The following is a 20278-nucleotide window of genomic DNA, read 5'->3' as shown; positions in this document are numbered from 1 at the left end:
GGCTCAACTGAGACCTACTGAATTAGAACTCCCAGGCGTGAGTCTGGGAATTTGGGTTTTAACAAACACTCAAGTGATTATTATGGTCCCTGGCATGAAATATGGGACTCTCATTTTACTTTCTACACAGTTCCTACAACCAGGAAGTATCTTAAATGGGTCACTTTATATTTATGACATGATTAAAGAGTAAAACAAAAACTATTTGGAACCTCCTAGGATTCACATTATAGCAAGGATTGGCTTACATTATACCAAGACAAAATAAATGAAAATAAGAAAGAGAAATGATGGAAATAAAAACAGGGATAAAGAATAAATTAGGTTCACAAAATGCATGCCACAAAGCCCTGTACAGATTCTGAAAGCAGGCCACCATGAAGTGTAAGCAAGTCAGTTCTTGAGGAGAAGCCCAAGAATTCCTGATGTTAAGATCAGAGAAACTTTCCTCAGTGGGTCCTTTGTGGTATAAAATATTCATCACTATCCTTTTAGTAAATATAACAAAAATTTGAGCTCTGGAATCAGAACGTCTGGTTTGAATTCCAGCCCTGCTCCTTGTAGCTAGGGTAACTTACTTAATCTCAGAGCTCTGGAATTCTCTTGAGTTAAATGGGGTGACTAAGAGAATCTACGTCAGCTGTTTGACCTGAATCTACCCAGGCCTCCTTCTAATTCACTTCCTGCACTGTGGTCTTTTCAAATGAGAGTCCAGTTTTTCTTCTTATGCATGTGATTGCTTAGGCAGTTCACCACGTACACAAGTGCGCCCATCTGAGGGGGCAGAAGGGAGCTGATAGCTGGCTCATGCCCTGCTCACCAGGCTCTGTGCCTGGGCATGGGGTTGGGTCTGCCTAGAGGAAGGGGTGCTGTTTTATATTTTGCACAAAAATATTGTAGGAGCCTACAGTAGCCCTGCTGACATTACCCAGAGGATAGTCTGCCTTACTAGTTAAGTTCAGATTCAAAATTTTTATAATCACCCAAACTCAGGCTTAGATTAACATCTTATTGTAGAAAACGAAGACCTTATCAAAGGCATACGCAAGAACAGAACGCCACATCACCTATGTCGGGCTGTCAACTGAGGGGATGATTTTGAGCAGGGACAATATCCTCCCCCCAAATTATTATTGTATAGCTCCTGAAAGATGACAAAAATGATAGCATCCATCTTCCTTGTAGAGTTTTGACCTTTGACTCTAAAAGTCAAGGCAGAAGTAGCCCATGCAGCTAATTACACAGCAATAAACTGGGAAATGGAGGTTCAGACCAGATATTTCACAAAGTGAACTCAGAATTGGTTAGAAGCATCCCATATAGAATTAAAAAATTCTATTCCTCAAAAGAGTAGAAATTCAATAAAAGTTTTATCCTTATTTACCTGATAAGGTCTAGGTGGATTGGGGTCCTGGCACCTTTAAGTAAACCTATCATATGTAGCCCTCTTATAACCCAGGTTGCTAATCCTGAATATTTCATTAAGTTGACTAATTATGAGGTTATAATAATAATAGAAGTTAAGATGATTATCTGGGTGACAGCTACAGTTGGACAGAGTGGTTATTAAGCATAGAGAAGATCAAAGGCAGTTGTCCTTCTTGCCTTGCTGTGCAGACCATCCTCGATACTGAAAGCAGTGGACCACACATGCTGCTAAACATTGAAGTTGAGATCCCAAAAGAAATGGCTCTGCATGGGAAGGATTACTCTGTCCATCCAGGTGACAGGAACAGCATCCACAAAAATTTAAAGATATTTTCAAAAAAGTCAGTCACTTTTGGGGCCAGCCTGGTGGTGCAGTGGTTAAGTTTGCACGTTCTGCTTCAGTGGCCCGGGGTTCGCTGGTTCGGATCCTGGGTTTGGACATGGTACCGCTTGTCAAGCCATGCTGTGGGAGGTGTCCCAGATATAAACTAGAGGAAGATAGGCGCGGATGTTAGCTCAGGGCCAGTCTTCCTCAGCAAAAAGAAGAGGATTGGTGGCAGATGTTAGCTCAGGGCTGATCTTCCCCAAAACAAAACGAAAAAGTCAGTCACTTTTGCTTGATTGCAAATATGGCAATAATTCTCTACTTCTTTCTGCTTCCATACCCTTTGTAATATGACTTTGCAGCTCCTTCCAAGAGAGGGAGTCTCTTTACTCACTTCTTGAATCTGATCTGGCCTTGCGGTCTGTTTTGGCCAGTAGAATGCATTGGAGGTGATTGTTCACCAGCTCTGAGCTTACACCTTGAGAGGCATCACAAACTTCTGTTGCTCTCTTGGAACACTGCCTAGCTACCATATGAACAAGCTCAACCTAGTTTGTCAGAGAACAAAGTGAAAACCAGCCATCCTGGCTCTGGAACCGTGAAAATGCACCTCACAGACCTCCAAATACAGGGAGCATAACTGACCCAGGGTCCCAGCTACTGCATTATGAAATCCATGTGGCATTTCTGCTAAAGCCGTGCCTCCTTCAGGCTCTTCCCAGCCAACGACTTTGTGAGGCAGAGATACTAAGTAATACTCGTGTACCTGATGGCCAGCTTTGGCTAAGGGGCTCCCCTGCAGAGTGCCAAGACTTTCTTGTACTGCATGGCAGCCTAGGATGTTTTTCTCATCCGCCCCTCCTTGACTCCTTTATTTTGGGTCAAACTTGCATTGTGGTCCCGTAACTCTCCCAGCCTAACCTGGCTTCCTTCTCGGTTTCTCTAACACAAGCGTTAATAAAATCCTTGCACCTTTAATCCTGTCCTGGCGTTTGCTTCTAAAAGAACCCAAATTAGCCTACCAGTTGCAGGCTCAAAGATATGGGAGAGCATGGCCACCCTCAGTAAAGCAGCATACCCAAAGCTACACACCCTGTGTGCAGACACAGGAATGAGTCCAGCAGAGAGCAGAAGAACTGCCCCGCTGAACCCAGCCTAAACTGGCAACCTGCAGATTGAGAGCTAGAGTGGTTGTTTTAAGCCAGTGGGTTTGGGGAAGGCTTGCTTGCTAGGCAACAACAGTTGAATGATACAGTCACGAATACTATGATTGAGTGAAAATAGAAAAGATTTTCAGTGGGGGATGAGTATTATATGCTTAACTAAGACAAATAACTGACATTAGACATGTAAGAAACCATGTCACAAGGGTATGAAGTGTGCTGCAAAATTTCTCCAAAATGATTATCATTAAAGTGGAGTTCAAAATTATATGATAGAATTGCACTATCTTACTACTTATGATGTGATGGTCTTTTTCAGTGATAATCTGATTGTAGAGATAATCAAATTGAATTAATAGTTCAATTCTTTTCTTTCTTTTTTCAATCACAAGTGCTTAGACTCCTACAGTTTTGCCTCTATTTATTTACAAGATCAAAAGTATTAAGCTTTGTTTCTCTAGATGATCTCTGTTCTAAAATACAGAGAGCTTCTTATTAATAATGTTGACAATGTTAAAATTCACAGAGCAATGATTGCAATCAAAGTCCACTTATTCGCTGTCCTCCATTTCATGATTTTAAAGTGCATTTTGAACTTTCTAGGACTAGCTTTTGTGTAGGACTTAGAAGGCACTTGTCAGGACTCCAAGGATATTAAACTTGGAATCAGTCTTACTAGTGTGACATCAAGTCAGGCATCTAAGTCAGGCTGGGGACGGTGAGGGGGCATTGTTGGGGAGGCAGAGAGAGGAGTGTCTATTCTGGAAACGGTGAGTTGTTTAGAAAGGCTGGTGTGTGGTGAGGGCGTGTGTGTGCACGAGGCGTCAAGAGGTGAGGACAGAAAGTCAGGCTCGAATCAGGTCTTGGAGAGCCTGCTGTGGTCAGCGGAGACGTTGGTATTTGGTCTGAAGGAAGGTGGTGGTGGGGTGACGGTGTGGGGGTCGCAGCAGCTGTGAGAGTGAGATTGGGAGGAGATGCAAGAAAACAAGACCAGAGAGTATTTAAGCGGAAGTGACAGGATTTGATGTGTGTTTATAGCGTTATCTCTGGAAACTGAGTGGAGGCTGGATCGGAGGGAGGAGACCAGAGGTGAGCATGTAGATTAGGAGGGTGTTGCTGTAAACCAGGTGGGAAAGACCAGGGCCTGGTCCTGCAGGTGGGGATGAAGAGGGCGAGTACCTGAGGAGATGTTAGTGAGGCAGATTTTTACAGAACTGCTGACTGGTTTGAAGTAGAGTGTAAACAGGTTACAGTTCTCTCCCTCACTTTGTTTCAAAAATCTCCTTGCGTGTGTTTCGTATTCCTGAGACCAAATTGTGGGAGGAGTAATGGTAACGTGCTTTTGTTTACTTTGCAAAATTTATGTTTTTCTTTTAGATTCAGCATAACATTTTTATACTCGTTTCAGAGAAGGTGCGTGAAGCCACCTTTTGACTTTTTGAGGCATGTTAAATGGAGGTTTTTCAAAATAAATTTCAAACCTTCTCATTTTTGTAAAGGCTCCGAACACAGATGGTAGAGCAGAATTTCAGTTCAGTGTGCAGCCACTGGACTGACCTTCTTTGTGACCTCTGGCCTTGAAAACACACCCATTATGCGGGACATGCGGTCACTGGAGTGCCACGGCGTCTTGGCTGTAGTCACAGCCTCTCCCAAAACACACACACTCTGCTCCTACAGGCTCATATACCTCTGTGTCTGTCTGTATAGACAATATGTTTGTAGTTTATGTTTTTACCGGTGTATCATTTGGTCTTTATCCAGAATATTTGAAGAGTTAAGTTGTTCTCGGTAAATGAATTTTCTAGGTAACTGAACAACTCTTCTTTCAGGGGTAACTGTTTTAAAAAAATTAAAATTTGGTGGAATTTTTCTAATGCATTTCAAATACTGCTCTGCCTTTTTAAAGTAAACTGAACATAATTTAATATTTTCTTAAAGTCTCAATGTTGTCATAAAAATTCATCACTTGATTCTGTGGCAATATAATTATTTGGTATTAGAAAAATGGTATTTCTTTGATCATAAGTACAACATGCTAATTATGGAAAATATGAACAGTATAAAAAAAGGAAATAAAAATTACTTATAATCTGGGGCTGGCCCAGGGGCGCAGCGGTTAAGTTCGCACGTTCTGCTTTGGCGGCCTGGGGCTCACTGGTTGGGAAATATAAGCAACCAGTAAGTCCGGATCTTCCACCTGGCACTTCAGTCCCCTTAGATAGTGACTCTGGCCCCAGGTGAGAGCAAACGACCACATGACTTAGGAAAGTATAGGAGTCTCACCCAGACCCATGGACTGCGGGTTCTCCCCTGCTCAGCTTCCGTGAGTAACGGCTGCTAGTGCCCCACAGCCAAACCCTTCTCCTGAGAATCACTCTCTGTCCTTGGGAGGATGGGCAGGGAGGAGGGTAAGCGGCCTTGCTTGGAAAAGTCTGGAAGCTTACATCCTTTCCTCAGAAGCAGCCCACAGCCATTGACTGACTAACAGAGGGTACAGAAGCCCAACCCTATTGCCTCGGGTTGGGAAGACTTTGTATTATTCCTACTCTAGCAGTGCTGTCCAATGGAAACATAATGTGAGCTGTTTGTGTAGTTTTTAATTTTCTGGTAGCTACATAAAAAACCAAACAGGTGAGATGTATTGAATAATATATTTTGTTTACCCACAAATATCCAAAATGTTATCATTGCAATAGGTAATGTTTGTAAAATTATTAATGAGCTAGTTGACATGGTTTCGTTCATTCAAGATCTTGATTTCTCGTCTTAATCCTGTAGAACATTGCAGTTTGACGAGCTGCATTTCAAGTGCTCACTAGCCCCACGTGGCCAGTGGTGACCAGGTTGGACAGTGCAGCCCTAGAGTGCTCTGTAGAATCTGGCTGAGGCTGGACTTCAACCGAAACCACATCTTTGCTCAGCTCCTTCCCCTGCCCCATCCCGCATCCTTGCCTTCTCACCAGTGTCTCTGGGGAGCACTCCCTCTGTAACACGCTGGCATGAGGATCCCCATCTCAGACTCTGCTTCTAGGAAACCCAGTATAAGATGAGAATGTTTAAAATTAAAGGCAACAACGATCAGGCAAATGAAAATCCTTGATACTGTTTATTTTCTGCTAAGTTATACAATTTGTGCCAGTTACTTAGAGGGTCTGTAATTTTTTAAAATTTTATTTATTTATTTTGTGAGGAAGATTGGCCCTGAGCTAACATCTGTTGCCAATCTTCCTCTTTTTGTTTGAGGAAGATTGTTACTGAGCTAGCATCTGTGTCCCTCTTCCTCTGTTTTGTATGGGATGCTGCCACAATGTGGCCTGACCAGTGGTGCTAGGTCTGCGCATGGGTTCTGAACCTGTGGACCCTGGGCCTCCCAAGCGGAGCCCGAGAACTTAACCACTACACCACCACACCTGCCCCAAGGGTCTATAATTTTTATGAGACACTAGCATTTTAGATAATCTGAGAGATCAGCTTTGAAATATACAATGAATTTTCAGAAGTATGATTTTAAGTTGCAAGTGTAGGAAACATTGATTAAAAACTGCATTTAAATTGTTTAAGAGAATTTGAAATTCATCATATTTAAGACTTAAAATTTTTAGAGTTACAAGACACAAGTGATAAGAAAAGTTATGCAAGACAGACATTTCAAGTCTTAAAAATTCAATGCATTTTAACATGCATTTAAGATTTAAGGGAATTAATTGTTTATAAACCGTGGGTGAGGTTTTATTTTCTGGTGGAATTGAATATGTTCAATTTGTTAATCAACCATTTATCAAAGAATAAGAAAAAGAAATTTTTATGTAAAATTTTTAGTTCTCTCTATATTATCATTTATAAGTTAAACTTAATGGTTTGTGGAAAATTATAATTTTGAATTTATACCGTAAATTGGCTAATAATTTTAACTCCAACTTTGGGACATTATAAAACTCACATTAACCTCTAATCCAGATTGTTTTTCTCTTAGAAAGGGAAGAGTAAAAGATAAAAAAGTTTTATCTGGTGTCAGCTCAACGCTTTCTTCCTCATCCCACATTTTTCCCACCACTGTTAAATGAACAGTATCCTTTATAAAGATTTCTTTGGGAATATTGTCCCTTACTTTAATTTGGTTGCTTTTAATGTGGAAAATTCCTTGTCCTCCCTAACAGGTCCCAGCTTTGGTCAAACCCTTAGGACTTGGGAGTATCACCAAGTTTTAAGTGTGTCTGGGAAAGCTGTGGATGCTTAGCTTGTGTTTCCTGCCGCATTCCTGTCTTCAGTGCAGACTAAGACCAGGGCCTCTGGTCTCCACACGCAGGAGAGGAGCAGCCTGGGGCAGGTGCCCTGCCCTCTTAGATTCTCCTACTTGGGTCTCCCATAAACGGAGGGGAACGTTTTCTCTGACGAGCCTTTTTTCTCCCATAGGCGCACAGCTTTAGTTTCTGGAGGACTAGGGCGGATTTCTTAAGGGTAGAGTCTTTCATAGATTTACATCTTGCAGCAACTTACACAAGAGAGTGGGAGCTTCAGGCTCACCAGACCCCAAGAAGTCCCCCTTCCCCGCTGAAACTGACATATATTGCAACCTCCCAGGTGTCAGGAGGAGGGTTTCCAAGTGGTCCCGTGTATGCTGCCTCTGAAGAGTCCCTCTAATGGGAAGCAAATCACAGTGTTGCTCAGGCCAGACAGAGGTCACCGCTTTTCTGGGCAGCCTTGTGCACAGAGCTGGGGAACTGGCCTTTCAAGTTCCCCCAGACCTTGTTTTTTAGATCTTTGGCTCAGGAGCGGATGCAAATCTCAGCTGGTGGCGCCATGATTAATGCACCTCTAAGGGTCAGCCAGTACTGCATCTATCTATTTCTACTCCTAAATTTCCTTCACTAACAATGAGAATTCTGGGCAGATTATGAAATCTGAGGGTCTCTTTAACTTACTCCCCATATTAATGTGCTTCAGGTAATCCTGATTTTCTAAACTGCATGCATGCATGGTGTCTTGTCTGATGGGCCCTTGCAAGAGTCCCCCAAGTCATGTTATGGAAGCAGAGATCTTTTGTCCCTTTGCTGTTGAGTGGCTAGAACTCCAGTCCTGACAGTTGTCCACATCGCTAGAGACTCCTTTGACTGTTGTCAGGCCTGCTACTAAGACATCCCTGAAGGCTTTGCAACCCAATGTAATTCCTTATTTCAGAGGTAAAGATAAAGGATGTATAGTGGTGCTTGGGATTCAATGTTGTCCCTTCAGGTGGCCCTGGAATAAGAATCTAGACATAAGCGGGCTACACTGTTTACGCTTGGTCAGGAATATGACAGCTCAGAAACTGTTAGGACCAAACTTGAGGGTGATAGTTCTTTCTAGCCAGGGTCCCTCCGTTTTGACATGCCGGAAGCCAGATCTCCAAATCTGGTGTTGTAGATTTGTCAGCTCTTGATTAGGAGAGTCAGCCCCATTCAATTGGCCACACAGTCTGACAGCATTGCTGCACTCATCTCACTCGACCTTCTGCTCTAATAGTCTGCAGATCCAGAAAAATCTCACTGGACCTTTCAAACACAGCCATCTCGATCTGCAGTCATTCACATTTTGCTATCAGTGCCCTTTATGGCTTGCTCATCCCTAATTCAAGGTTTGACTTGTTTGATAATGAATCAAACCAGGGAGTAGGAGGAGAATGAGAATGAGAATGAGACTCAAGCAAAATTGGGTCTGAAGGTTTTTTGTACCGTGTCTTCAGGTGATGATCATGGTGAGGAACACCGGTGCTTGCTCTAGTGAGCTGCTTTACGTTAGCTAAGAGGTGCGCCAACCTCTGGGCATTGACTTTTGCAGAACCCACCTGTGCTCACTACAGGAAAGGGCCCTGGGAAGCTGCTGGAGGAAATCTGATTCAGGTGTCCCAGGACCATGGCTCCTAACACAACGTGGCTGGGAGTGTGAGGAGACAAGGTAGTGCCTGGAGGATGCATTTCCAGGCAGTGACCCTGAAACTCTGCCTTCATGTGTCTTCAATATTTTCATTTTTGACTTATGTGCCTTTTTTTTTTTTAAAGATTTTATTTTTTTCTTTTTCCTTCCCAAAGCCCCCCGGTACATAGTTGTATATTCTTTGTTGTGGGTCCTTCTTGTTGTGGCATGTGGGATGCTGCCTCAGCGTGGTTTGATGAGCAGTGCCATGTCCGCTCCCAGGATTTGAACCAACGAAACACTGGGCCGCCTGCAGCGGAGCGCGCAAACTTAACCACTCGGCCACGGGGCCAGCCCCAACTCATGTGCTTTTTAATGTCCAAGCTAGCTTCCAGGTGACTGCTGTAACAATTCATGTGTGCTAGGTAAATTAAAGCATTATTATTTGGGAAACCTTGATATTGGATTAAAAATTCATTAATTTTATTGCAAGAAATTTTAATATTACATTTGTCAATTGAAAAACGTCATTATCGGTTAAAAGTCCTGTCAGTTGTGGACTTTTAATAATTGGCATGAGTGAGCAAAGTGTCTCATTGACCAGGAACATAAAAAATTTCAATAATTCAAGAATCAAGGATTTCAAGAAATTATTATTAAAAGTTTTGATAAAATATTATAGTGTTTCAAGCGTAAAATCTATAGTAGTGTTACATCTAGGGGAGTGAGCTCAGGTTTCTCATGAAAATTTTGCAAAGATTTGTTTGGAAGTTTTATAGAACTTCAATGTTTAATATATTCCTTAATATTTTATATTTTTATAATTTTATAATGCAAATGAAATATAGTGAAGTGTTTTCTATGTAATTCTTTTGTTTACTCGAGCGTGCTGTGCAGCTATTACCAAATTCTCTTGGTGCCGTGACATGGGAGGGGAAGCATTGCCCTACAGGAACAGCAGTACGTGTGCCCCAGGAAGCTAAGACATTACACCACTCCTTGTGATTGCGAAGAATGGGAAGCCCTTTAAATACCCACTAATGTGGAAACGTAGTGAAGCCATACTAAAGAATATTATGCAGCAGGTGAAAGAATGTGTTAGATCACTAAGTTCTAACAGAAAGATCTCTAAGAAGTATTATGAAATCAAAATGAGGACATGGCATTTTACTAATGCTGATAGGAGACATATATTTATAATAAATAATATAATCTGTGATAGCTTTGCTTTTTACAAATAGGTTGTATTAATGCATTTCTTATGTAATTGAAATTCAATTTATCTTGAAAAAGTGTTATGATACAATATAGTAAAATAGGAGAGTGGTCTTAATTTTCTTTTGAAAATTTCATAAAATTACCAAGTTTTGTATAAGAGACATGACCTGAACAACACTAAATTCTGCACATTCTATATAAATGATTATATGTTGAGGCTCAGTGATGACTAGACAGCCCTCCCTCTACGTGGTGCAGAGCAGATTAAATTAATTAAATCTGCCCCCCCCAAATAAACTAATCAGAGATATCTTTCCCTATAGAGCTGTAGAAAAAACTTGATGCCTGCTGTAAAGTATTTCAGAAATGGATTTACCTGCTATGTTGGTCAGGACTGACGTGCCAGAATGTGAAAACAATCCTTGGCGTAAGTAAGGCTTCTGCAGTCTGCGAGGCACCAGCAAGTTCAGCGTCAAAGGTATTCTCAAACCTGGCCACATTCTCCTTTTTCCCAGTCCCAACAGCTCGATCCCAGTTAGGGAAATTAGGCAGAGGACAGTCATCCTCGCCAAAGTACTGAGAGTTTGAAACCAAGCCATGGTTAGCACCCCTCGAGTATTCAGAAGTCCAAACAACCAGAAAGTAGCTGAAGCTGGACGTCTTTTTGGTAGCTGTGGATCTGGGCACCTGGCATAGAAAGGCTGAAGTATATAGGTAGACAGTAGACAGTAACAAGGTCTGAGTAGCTATTCCTAAGGGATAAACAGAAAGTTTGATCCAAAGACTGAAGAAAGAAACAGAGACCTTTTGAGGAAATAACAGGGCTCTCCACTCCTGGAAGGTCGTCCCCAGCCCTGCATGACTGAGAGTGGCGATGACAGTCACTATGGCACCAGCAGCCCAAATGCTCAGGGAGACAGCTACATTCAATGAGGAGTATTTTAATACCCGTTTAGGAGACTCAAAGATTCCTGCCCCTATATGGCACTAAATAACATATTTCCAGGGAAGAATCCTATTACCCTCAGGAGTTGCATGCTTTTTCCTTTTTCCTTCTGTTTTAGTCCTGAAAAAATAATTTGATATTTGTGTATGGATTGCTAATTTTTATACATTCCCCCCATGATTCTTCTGTAACATGCTTTCTTGATTTAGCCATCATCTTTAAGGCAATAATAAGCATTTTATTATTGCACTTAACTTTGTTCTAAAAATGATTAACTTGTGAATTGTTCTAAGATTTTGTGAACTCTAAGGCCACAGTTAAAATGTTTCATGTGTTAATTATTTAGAAATTCAAATATGCCTGGTGATGGTTGCACGACATTGCAAGTGTAATTAATGCCACTGAGTTGGTCAAAATGGCAAATTTTATACTATATCTATTTTACCACAAGCTAAAAAAATTAATAATGTAATATATACAAAAAGCCATCCAGTCATACACTTTAATTGGGTGAGTTGTAGGATATGTGAATTATATCTCAATAAATCCGCCTTTGAAAAATCGCATATACCACTGAACAAGTTAGTCACAGCTGATTGAGAAAGGAAGACTTAAGTTTTGGGCAGAGAACTCTCCTTTGGAGGTATGGCATTGATACTATGTAACTCTAAGCTAATATTTTAAAAACTGTATTTCAAAGGAACTGTAGTTTAATGTAAAAAATGTAAATTTTGTATTTAAGTGGGCCAAGGTTTGAATCCCACATCTGCCACTTAGTAGCTGCATGATTTTTAGTAAGTTGTCTTATTTCTTAGAATCCGTATTTCCTGATTCATATGTAAAATGAGGATAATAATTTCATTTGATCATAGAGTCATTTCCATAGAACTGATTAAGTAACCTGTGGGAAACACCCATTGGAGTACCTGACCTGTCAGGGCTTAATAATTGCCCTTGTGTGTACTGCTACCTAACAAATTGCGCCAAAAGTCAGTGACTTAAAACAACAGTATTCTCTCATAGTTTCTGTGGGCTGGAATGTGGGTGCTGCGTCCTTTGGCTCTGGGTCTCTCATGAGGCTGCAATCAGCTATCAGCTGGAGCCGCAGTCATCTCAAGGCTCCTCTGGGGAAGGATCCACTTCCAAGCTCACTCACATTGTTGTTGGCTAGATTCAGTTTCTTACAGGCTCTTGGACTAAGGGCCTCAGTCCATCACGAGCTATTAGCTAGAGGCCTTCCTTGGTTCTTTCTATGTGGGCCTCCTCATAAGGCAGGTGACAATGTGGCATCTTTCTTGATCCACCAGAGAGAGAAAGTGCTAACGGGACAGAAGTCACAGTCTCTTGTAATATAACCTTGGAAGTGACATCCTTTCCCCTTTGCTGTATTCTGTTCTCTAGAAACAAGTCACAAGTTCCACCCACAATCAAGGGGAGGGGATTACCTTAGAACATGAATACCAGGAGGCAGAGGTCATTGGGGGACATTATCAGTATCAGTTAGGTTGTATATAATGAAATTTCGTTGGGGAAGCACTCATTCTTTTATTATAATTAGGTATCAATATTGCTCCTGTGGATAGATATAAACCAATCTATTAATAGATATATTTAGGAGCTTCCAGTTCCAGGATAAAATCTTGAGTCTAATAACACAATATCCAAATGTCCAGGACACAACAGAAAATCCTTCACCATACCAAGGACCTGGGAAATCTCACCTTGAACAAAAAAGACAATCAGCAGACAACAATACTGAGATGGCACAGATATTGGAATTATCTGGCAAATATTTTAAAGTAGCCATCGTAAAAATTCTTCAAAAAGCAAGTGCAAACATACTTAAAAGAAATGAAAAAATAGAAAGACCCAGCAGAGAAATAAAATATATAAAGAGAAACGAAATGGAAATTTTAGAACTGAAAAAATATAATAAATTAAAAACTCAATGGATGGGTTCAACAGCAGAGTGGAGAACACAGGGAAAGAATCAGTGAACTTGAAAATAGAACAATAGAAATTACCCAGTGTGGAATGTAGAGAGAAAATGAACTGAAAAAAAAAAAGTATAGAGACTCAGTGATTTTTGTGGGCCTATAACAAAAAGTCTAATATTTGTGTCATTAGAGTTCCAGAGAAGAGGACAAAAAGAGTGTTCTTGAAAAATATTCAAAGAAACAATGGTTGAAAATTTCCCGACTTTGGTAAAAGATATAAATCTACAGATGTAAGAAGGTGAATGAGTTCTAAACATGATAAATCCAAAGAAATCCATGCCAAGAAACATCATAACCAAACTTCTAAACACCAAAGGAGCCAAAGATACAGAAAAAAATATAGGAATTCTACAGGAAAAATGACTCCTCACCTTTAAAGCAAAACCAATTTGAATAAATGTATTTAGGCCTCTCCTGTCTCTAAATCACATGTGCAGCTTGTGCCACTATGTAGGTGTCAATACATCCAACATATTTTTTTTACTAATTCATATATTCATTCATTTATTATTTGTTTGTAGCAGGATAAAGTATAAAGAAATTAACTTATGATTTGTTTTTGTTTTGGTGTGTTCATTTTATTCAGGAAATATTTGTTGAGCACCTACTGTGTGCAAAACTCAAAGTTGACAAAGACCTTTTATATTCTAGTCAGGGCAGACAGAATCACTTTGGCATCCTAGTCAAGGGGAAGAGAAGTAAACACACAAGAAAGAAAAATATATAATATGTCAGACAGGGATGACTGATGAATGGTGGTAGTGGTGGTGGTAATGACAGTGTTTGTGTGCAATGAAAGGGTTAACAGTTAATAGGTAATATTTTCTCCAAACACAGGGACACTTGCAGAAAGTTTTACCCTTAGTTGGACTTGCTGCAATTAGAGGTAAATGAGTGTCTTCCTGGTGTTTCTGTTTACTGACTCCTGATCCTAGGATGTTCCTAGCATGCTGTAGCTGGCTGTCTGGATTATTTCTTGTACAATTTGTAGTTTTTAGATTAAAGCTTCACTCAAGAAAGGGATCTGGGTATGGACCACTCCAAGTACACAGGACTAGCAAGTATCTAAGCTTGGGGACAAGAATATTGGCATTGGAGATTTGAAGCGATTGGATTCTTGATATATTTTGAAAGTGGACCCTACAGAATTTGCTGATGCATTAGATGTGGGGTTGTGAGAGGTTGACAGGAATGAGAATGACCAAGGTATGTGGGCCTGGCAGCTAGAAGAATGGAGGCGCCTTTATAGTGCTCTATTGTTTGATGTATCTATTTGCCTTTAATGAGCATTTTTTTGCTATTAAATTCAATGCAGCAGTGACATTGTTCACAATTTCTTCTTAGACACGTTTGAGTTCCTCTAGGATGCTCATAAGAGTGGGATTGCTGGTTCACACAGTACTGCTGCTTCATTAGTTCCCAGTTTCACATCTTTGCCAACACTTAGTATTGTCAGGCTTAAAGTTCTTGCTGATCTGATGGATGTGAAATTATATCTCAGAAACATATTAGACCTTTGCCCATATTGTACTTGTTTGTTCTATTTTCTGTATTTCCATCTTTTGTTTCTCTCTCTGTGTTTCTATCCAGATATTTTATTTTGGTGTATCTTGATGTGTTAATGTGGAACTCTTGTTACCGTTCCAAGTGGTTTCTTCATCTCAAGCCTTAGTAAATTTCATTATTACCCGCCCGATGGATCAAAACTACATCCAAATGTCTTTAACACTTTTCTTCACTCCCTAAATCCAGTCCATCACCAAGCTCTCCCGCTTCTACTTCCAAACATCCATATCTGATCGCGTCTCCCATTCTACTACAAATATCTGGTCTGAGCCACTCTCATTTTTCTTTAGATAATGAGAAAAAGCTTTTCACTCATTTTCCTGCTTTAGCTACTGTCTTTCCCCAATTAATTCTCTGAAACTATTTAGTATTTATAGTAAAATCTTAATGTCATTTTATTTACTTATTTTTGGTTAAATTTAGGCCTAGGTATGTTATGTTTATTTTCACTTGTAAATTCTGTCTTTTAAACATTTTCTTACTGTTTGATACCAGTTTATAATTGATCTTAGACTCAACTTTATTGCTTAATAATTATTTTCTTAATAATTCTAAAATATTGATAATCATTTAGTTTGTAGATAATGACAGTTTTGGAGTTACTTTTCCTTTTCCTTTATTTTTTTTAAATCATTTTATGTCTATGACCTACCTCATGGAGAAAAATGTACAAGAATGGTCATAGATGTATTATTTGTCATCACAAAAATTTTAAAGCCATGTATATGTTATCAATAGGGGAATGAAAATATAAATTTTACTAAATTCACACAATGCAGAATCACAAAGTAGTCAATTATGAATGAACTAGAGATCTCAGTGTTAATATGTGTATAGTTAAAAAATGTAAAATTGAACAAAATTGTAAGTTGCGCTGTGTATAGTCTATATATAGTGTGAAACTGTATAATGTTAAAATATTAAAAATGAGTGCCATATATTATTTATGAATACATACATATGTAAAAAATATAGTGATATTCAAGATAGGGGTTCCCTCTGGGGGTAAGTGAGGGAAATGAGAAGGGAGGTACGCACTGGCTCCTCAACAATATTGCTAGTGTTTAATTTCTTAAGTTGAGTGTTTATGATGTTTTTTATATTGTTCTTCATATTTAAAAAAACAGTTTGAATATTACTTTAATCCTCAGATCATACTCCCTGCTTACAATTCTCCAGTGGTTTCCTGTTGCCCTTAGAATAAAGTATCAACATAACACGGTCTATGAGGGTCCACATGATCCGTTTCCTGACTGACTCTTCAGTCTCCTCCACTCCTCTCTCCTCTCCTTCAGGAAACTTCGCTTACTCTATGCTTCAAATCCTCCACCAATTCCTAGCTTTCTTGCCTTAAGCAAGTTACTTCTTCATGTCTGTTTGCTCATGTGTAAAATGTAGATAATAAAAGTACCTGTCTCATTGGGTTGTTGTGAGGATTAAGTGTATTAGGACATAAAAAGTCCTTGGAACTGTACCTGGCATACAGTAAACGCTTGGTAAATATTAAGAAGGTCATTGTTACTATAAACATCACTGATGACATGATTTGATCATGAAGGACGTTTCAGAGGAAGTGACAGTTAAACTGAGAACTTAAGAGACAGAGACTGGCAGGGAGGAGGGTTCCAGGCAGAAGAAAGAGCCTCTGCAAAGCCTCTTAGGCGAAAACAACCTGGTGTCCTCAAGAATCGAAAGGTAGGCATCGTGGCTGTGAATGAAGGGGCAAGCGACAGGGGTGGGGATCAAGTGGGGTCTTTTAGTTTATACCTTACAAAGTTGTGTAATGATGGGTGCTTTATTCTACTGTGCCTCAGGTGGGTCTTGAGTCGGGTAGTGAACCCTGGGATGGTGCATGACGATCCTTATCTCCCGGTATTCACACTCTTGTGTAGCTGCCTCCCATATTGTGCTACTACTAGTGTTGGTCTGTGTGACGATAGAATACAGAAGAAGAGATAATATGTCAGTTATAAGATTATGTTATAAAAGGCAGCAAAGCTTCTGTCCACCCTCCCTTCCCATTCTCTCAGTCTCTCTCTCTCTCTTTCTCTCTTTTTCAGATTACTTGCTCTGGGGCAGCCATTGGCCATGTCATGAGGAAGCTTTATGGGGAGACCCACCTGGTGAGGAAGTAAAGCCTCTTGTTGAAAGCATGTGAGTAGGCCATCTTGGAAGAGGACCTTCTAGCCTCAGTTGAGCCTTCTGATGGCTGTAGTCCTGGCCCACATATTGACTGCAATCGTGATGTTCTCAGATTTAGACCCTCCCAGCTAATGCTTTCTCAAATTCATAGCCAACAGAAAATATGAGATAATAAATACTCCCTGTTTTAAATCACTAAATTTTGAGGGTAGTTTGTTATACAGTAATAGCGAATATACCTAGCATTGCTACACTAGGAATCTCAGTAAAGCCAGGGCAAAGGGGATGGGGTCTGCTGAAGGCAATGAAGTAATGGCTATGGGAAGGAATAAATTAGAGGTCCCACCAGGTGCCAGGAAGTATCTCTGGACTTAAGTAACAGCAGGTTGTATTTGGATCTTCCTCGCTGGTGAATTGAAGATAGAGAATACATTCCTGTTTTTGCTCCTATTGCCTCAGGAACTGGGCAGGCCAGAACACTATCATTCTTAGCAGTTAGTGACACCTTGTTAAACCTCTTCCTACTTCAGATGTCAAGGCTTGGAAAGTGACCAGGGAAATGATTGGTCATGCTGTGTTATGGTCCAGGTAAATTAGTTTTGTCCAACTGTGGTGTTCCTGTCTACTTGAAGTTGTGGAATCAATAGAGTACTAATCTTTAAAAGTCAAATGTTTGCATTTTTCTTATTCTGTGGACTCTCCAAAAAAAGATAAAGGCATATATTAATACTTCATGCCTATCTATGCTAAGGTGTTTCCAGGAATTACTTCGTTTAATCTTTATTCCAATTGTTCTTATTATTATGCTCATTTTAGGGACGGGTAAATAGGCTCAGAGAACTTCCATAACTTGTCAAATGTCCACGTACCATGTCGGGCCCAAGATTCAAAGCTGGGTCTTTTGATTCTAAATTCCGTGCTTTAAACCGTTGCTCTATCCTGCATCCTCATAGTAGCTAAAACCCGTTCCCAGTAAGCGGCAAGATGGAAAGTTATGCATCATTTGACCTGCTTTTCTTTCAGACTTTAAAGTTATTTGTCTAAAAGTGAACTTTTGTAAAATTACTTCCATCCTGTTCCAATCATTATACTTTTAGATCTTTCAGATGCCTGGTTTCATCTCGATGGTCTCCAGTCAATAGGTAGCACAATAATTACACAGATCGTAATTTCAGGTGGTTGAACGCTAAAAGCGGCAGTGGGACGTATTCCTTTCGTTCAGTTGTGTCTTGATTGTTGGTTGGTGGTAGAAACAAAAGGACTGGCTCTAAGTTTCTGCTGAGCAAATGTCATATTTGCTTCAATGAGGATGAATTTAAAGGGAATACCAGAATCTTCATTGCCAACTCAGAGGCTTTGGGCTTGTTTAGATGGTTCCCACTTTCACCTCTTTGTCTATAAATGCATAAATCTTTACAGCATTGGGGTCTCCTTCTCTGGAGTAGAACCCCGGTACCACGCCAGGCTTAAGAACATCTATTCACGGGATGTTAAGAGTCTGCAAGCTAGGGCAATAATTAGAAGAACGAGGATAAATGGAAGACTGAGAGAAGGTCCTTGGGCAGGACTTGCCTTTAAGCGTTGGAGCCATTTGTTCTTCCTCCGTCTGTCTACTTGAATTCTTGGCTCCTAAAGCCCTTGTCGCTGTTTCTCAATGTGGATCCTACTCCAAGAGTGAGAATACCCCATACCTTGATTTGAGATCTTTCTCTTTGGACCTGGGCCTTATCCATTAATCCCCCAGAAGGATCATCAGACATATGCCCCGGTATGTATATTGAAAAGGTGGAGAATGCCACGTAATATTAACCTTACCAACATGGGGTACTTAGTGACTGTTATCCCTGAATTCTAGAAGGACCACAGTAAATGAATTCCTCCTTTGTGCTATGGGACTATGGACATCACCTATGAATGAGAGATTCAGGTCGTGATGATTATTTTGGCTTTATTTTCTTGCCTACTCTTTGGCTGGGGGCTTCCACTTGTCCTGATTGAGGATGGCTGTGTGGACACTTCTCCATGGAAAGGATGGGCCAGCTTCTTGTGGATGGGATGAAAGACTTTGATCAGGGAAGGACATATCACACACCTGGGCCATGCCCCTTTCAAGATACTTTAAAGGCACATCTCCTTTTTTAAATCAGCGATGAGATCTGGGGGTGACGGGCAGGGGGAAGCATGGAGTATTAAACTAGCATTTGTATTGGGACTAGTTTGGGTTTGCTCACGCCTACTGGATTGACACCTTAACTGCCCAGCTCAGTCTTTCTTTACAGTCCAGCGATCCCTACTCTTTCCTATCTTCTCTATAAAAATGTGAGGTGCAGGCCATTACGTCCCCCTCCTAGAGTGGCACTCTCGGCGCATCCAGCCCCACCTGTCCCGTGCACAGCCAAACATGTCTTCCTGGGCTGTCCAGAATCTGCAAGGCCATCTGTAATCTGCCAGCTTTGTGCCTGGAAGTTATTCTGAGCCTGCAACATGTCATAAGAAGTGTTTTCCTTTGACTTGTGGTCTACAAACCAGACTCCTTAGTTATCATTATAAAATATCAAAATTTTAACTCAGAGGCCTGGATGCTAGAACATTTCAATCAACTTTCAAACAGAATGTAGACTATTTACCCTTCAGATACCTGCTATTTGTGAATTTCTTTGCCAGACTCATTTTCCAAAAACCTCACTGAGACAACATTTGAAAGGAAGACATGGGCTCTGATTTATTAATCATTCGCTAGGTAATCACGAGACTCTCCATGTATTATTCCTGAAGCAAGCCAGTCCAAGCATATGTGCTAGATCCAATTTTGTCCTCAATTGTCCATAGGTTTTTCGCAGGCTAGGTTTTCTTTTTTTTTTTAAAGATCGGCACCTGAGCTAACAACTGTTGCCAATCTATTTTTTTTAATTTCTGCTTTTTCTCCCTAAATCCCCTCAGTACATAGTTGTATATTTTAATCGTGGGTCCTTCTAGTTGTGTCCCGTGGGACGCAGCCTCAACGTGGCCTGATGAGTGGTGCCATGTCCTCGCCCAGGATCCGAACCAGTGAAACCCTGGGCCGCCGCAGCAGAGCGCGCAAACTTAACCACTCAGCCATGGGGCCAGCCCCTCTCAGCCTAGGTTTGCTGATACCTATTTGCTTTCTCTAGGATTAACTTTAATCTTGTATTGATTCTTTCAATGCTCTCACTGAAAGTGGGTTGAAATTATGTTTAGAATAGTGACGTCATGTCAGTAGTGACCAGTGTGATAAATACAAATGGGTCCATTTATGTTGACAGTAGTAGAGTCATATTGATAAGGGCAATTTCAGAGAAGTCAGCTGAGGTGTGAAAGGGAATAAGTAATTGGTAAGAACCAGTGTAGACTCTTCTTTGGTGTTATCTTTATATAGCATTCTAGCCTTAGTCATGCCAAAACAGAGCTTCAGTCAACAACAGGATATTTCTGAGGTGCTGCCAGGAACCCAAGCTGAGGCAGGGTATCAAGGGAGATGTCACCTAAAGAGCTGTGTACCTACTGGTCACTCGTTCACTCATCCATTTATGCATTTAGACATTATTTTATAAGATGTCTATTCTTATCCACACACTGT

At 40.5% G+C, this 20278-nt stretch overlaps 1 pseudogene; it reads right to left on the bottom strand.

The window, feature by feature from the left end:
- The window catches only part of LOC124227856 (solute carrier family 7 member 13-like), a 33352-nt pseudogene extending 22286 nt beyond the window's left edge, over positions 1-11066 (bottom strand).
- Positions 11067-20278: the final 9212 nt, after the last annotated feature.

This window comes from Equus quagga, chromosome 16 (genome assembly GCF_021613505.1).
Source record: "Equus quagga isolate Etosha38 chromosome 16, UCLA_HA_Equagga_1.0, whole genome shotgun sequence".
Lineage (NCBI taxonomy): Eukaryota > Metazoa > Chordata > Mammalia > Perissodactyla > Equidae > Equus > Equus quagga.
This window is presented reverse-complemented; position numbering and strand designations above follow the sequence as displayed.